Source organism: Ascaphus truei, chromosome 4, assembly GCF_040206685.1.
Source record: "Ascaphus truei isolate aAscTru1 chromosome 4, aAscTru1.hap1, whole genome shotgun sequence".
Classification (NCBI taxonomy): Eukaryota; Metazoa; Chordata; class Amphibia; order Anura; family Ascaphidae; genus Ascaphus; species Ascaphus truei.
In genome coordinates, this window is record NC_134486.1 from 207845026 (window position 1) to 207849189 (window position 4164).

Here is a 4164-nt window from a genome sequence, read left to right on the forward strand (position 1 = left end):
CAGGGATTTTTCATTTTTTCCCGTCATCCCCTCTTACCTTGTCTCCGGCGTCAAACACAATGTCACGTGATGCCGTGTTGCCATGGTGATGCGTCACCTGAAGCTGTCGGAGACAAGGTAAGGGAACTTTGGGGGAGAGCGCGGTGCCTCAAGCGCCGCCCCCCTAGAAAATCTTGCCCCCCCAGTTTGCCCACACCTGCTTTAAGGTTTAGATCCAGAAGTCCATTAATGACTTAACGAGGCACTCACCTAAGTTAACACCTCATTAAGCATTAACAAGTATTTCAAAATTCACTAAGGTCAGGTTAAGTCCCATTTTTGGCCAGACAGGGCATTGCTTTAAGTATAACAGATTATTTATTATTTATAAAGTATTTTACCAGGAAGTAATACATTGAGAGTTACCTCTCGTTTTCAAGTATGTCCTGGGCACAGAGTAAAACAAATAGTACATGGTTACAAGTACAGTTACATAAATGAGCAGGGTATACATTATATACTAGACATTGCGTGCACAGTTAAAGAAAATATATATTATGAGCGTATGAAACAGTTACAGACCAGGTTAAAATGTGAGACAGCCTTAGATTTGAAAGAACTTAAACTGGTGGTGGATGTGAGAGTCTCTGGTAGGTTGTTCCAGTTTTGGGGTGCACGGTAAGAGAAGGAGGAACATCCGGATACTTTGTTGAGCCTTGGGACCATGAACAGTCTTTTGGAGTCTGATCTCAGGTGATAGGTGCTGCATGTGGTAGGGGTGAGGAGCTTGTTCAGGTAGCTGGGTAGCTTGCCCATGAAGAATTTAAAGGCAAGACAGGAAAGGTGAACTTTGCGCCTAGACTCTAGTGATGACCAATCTAGTTCTTTGAGCATTTCGCAGTGATGTGTGTTGTAGTTGCATTGGAGAACAAAACGACAAATTGAATTGTAGAGGGTGTCAAGTTTGCTAAGGTGGGTTTGAGGAGCCGAGCCATATACTATGTCTCCATAGTCAATAATTGGCATTAGCATCTGCTGTGCGATACGCTTTCTGACCAGGAGACTTAGGGAGGATTTGTTCCTGTAAAGTACCCCTAGTTTGGCATAGGTCTTGGTTGTCAGGATATCAATGTGCAACCCGAATGTTAAGTGGGAGTCAAACCATAAGCCCAGGAATTTAAAACTAGTGACAGGTGTTAGGGTGGTTTTAGCGTTGGTTCTAATCAGGAGCTCAGTCACTGGAAGCTTTACAAATTTAGTCTTGGTCCCAAATACCATTGTTACAGTCTTGTCAGTGTTTAAAAACAGTTTGTTTTGGGAAATCCAGTTTTCGAGTCTCAAAAGTCAGACTGAAGTATGTGTTGAAGGTCAGAGAGGCTATGACTGTGTGCATATTGGATTGTGTCATCTGCATACATGTGTATTGAGGCTTCCTTACAAGCTGTGGGAAGATCTTTAATGAACACTGAGAAGAGTAGGGGCCCCAGAACAGAGCCTTGCGGGACACCACAGGTGATATCCAGGGGGTTGGAGTTAGAGCCTGAGATGGACACATGTTGGGATCTTCCTGATAGGTAGGACTGAAACCAGTTTAAAGCATGTTTCCCTATTCCAGAGCTCTGGAGTTTGTTAAGCAGGATAGCATGATCGATTGTGTCAAAAGCCTTTGCAAAATCTAGGAATACTGCACCAGTGAGTTGTCCCCGTTCCATTCCACACTGGATTTCATTGCAAACTTTTAGCAGGGTAGTTAGATGTTTGTGATAATGAGATGGATGCAAAAGAGAAGATCCACTAACTCGGGTGCACAAACTTTTTGCCTTGCACTCCCTTGCCTGCTCTCCCCCGCTGCTCACGCCCCCCTTACCTTGTATCAAGCATCAAATTACGTCGTGGGGTCATGTGACATCACGTGCCCCGCCACAGAGACGCAGTGTCAAATCCGTGAGTCATGTGATGTCACGTGACCCCGCAGTGTCATTTGACGCCGCCAGTCAAGGCAAGTGAGTTACAGAGGCCTAGCGTGGTCCCCCAGCATTTAATTTAAATACTTTGGGGAAGAGCGCAGGGCCTCTGTAACCCCCGCACGCACCCCTGCCCTAACACATATACAGAGATTTATAAAGGGTGTGTTCCTCCCAGCCAGACGCTGGGGAGAAAGTCCAAACACTCCTTTATACAACATGTGGGAGAGGTACCTGGGAAATATGCTAATTGAAATAATTTCAATATACTTTGCAAAGTCACATCAGCATATTTCCCAGGTGTGCTCCTTTTAGTGCACAGTTTTGTCTCAAAGTATTGTATGACGTTGTGATTTTTGTCTGTTTTTTTTTTTTTTATAATACGCAGTATTGTAAAATATACAATAATCCAAGCTATCCAGCACTCACTGTCTATAGAAATCATAGGTCAAAGATGGAATGATACCAAAAAACATATAATTTAATGTATACACAAGAGAACTGAAAAACCACATACCACAGCCACTAAAAAATAAATAAATAAGTATAGGCAGTCCAGTGAAGGGATAAGGGGAGAGGGGAAAACAAAGAAAAAAGGGGGACAAGACAATACAGAAATGGGTGCAACAAGGGGAGACAGCAGGGGGGCAACGTTTCGGGTAACACCCCTTCGTCAGGCCCGTTCCCCCTCGCTCCAAAGGAACAGAGGGGTACTTCCCTGTCCCCACAACCCACAAGAACCACACCCTTTGCACATGGGAGGAGCAGGACTCATTGAACTTTGCAGACAGATTTACTGTGGTTTGACCTTTGCCTTTATTCACTGACTGTTCCTCTGGGAATCACATATACTCAGATACAATTAAGCTGACTTTATTCTTTCTATTTTGTGTGGGGGGTTGTTAGATTTTGTTTGGGACTTGATTTGGGGACAGGGAAGTACCCCTCTGTTCCTTTGGAGCGAGGGGGAACGGGCCTGAGGAAGGGGTGTTCCCCGAAACGTTGTCCCCCTGCTGTCTCCCCTTGTTGCACCCATTTCTGTATTGTCTTGTCCCCCTTTTATTTTTGTTTTCCCCTCTCCCCTTATCCCTTCACTGGACTGCCTATGTTTATTTATTTCTTTTTTAGTGGCTGTGGTATGTGGTTTTGTTTTTTCAGTTCTCTTGTGTATACATTAAATTATATGTTTTTTGGTATCATTCCATCTTTGACCAATTATTTCTATAGACAGTGAGTGCTGGATAGCTTGGATTATTGTATATTATTAGAGGAATTAGGTTCTCTTCTATCCTTGGCACCCTGCACTGCATATATACTAACTACTATTGCTTTGTGAGTGCTGTTTTTTCAGTATTTTTGTTCTGCAGTATTCTAAAATATATTTATGCTTTTTTATTTAATCCATAGATATATTTATAACGTATGCCAAAAGTCTGAATTTTCCACATCAAAAAAAAAATTGGGAGGGGATATATTCCTCTAGGAAATTAATTTAAAGAAAAAGGACTTTACAAAAAACAATTCCTTCATATATTTAAGGCATCTGCAATGGATATGACAACGGGTGTTGTGATCTTAATCTATCAAAATCCGTCGCAACCTCGAAATATCAAAGCTGACAAAGAGGGTTGTGAATATGTGTTGGTTTCTGGATCAATTAGACCTAGTTAACCCCTTTGGGTGCTCTATAGACGTAGCTGTCATGCGGTCTGGCACGCCAGGTGTCCCATTAGGTAGTTGCTACATCATAATGTACCTGCTTGTATTTCTAGGGGAGATCTCATTGAACGCAATCTATCAGGATGGGGAACGGCAAAGGATTCCTCTTCCGTTATCGGTGAAGGAGTGATCACGTAAAAGCTTCAGAGGAGCGGACATGTGATCGCAGCCCCGTAGGCCGTCAGAGGGTTAAATATCATTTATTCGCCTAATGCACACTAACATACATAAATGTTTAGCCCTTCTCTCAGATTTTAACGGACAATAACATTGGCCTGGTATTATTGGAAGAATGTATTTCATTAATTAACCCATATTTGGACAGATCTAAAGGGGGTTTCTATGACTTTTATCACAAAGAACCCCTACATTCTAAAAGTTTAAGGGCAGTATGTACAATTCTCAACATATGGGATTACTCTTTTTTTTTTTTTTTTTTCTGCAGTTCATAAATTACTTGATAATGATTAGGTTATTCGTAATAATGCTCTGTTTAAACATC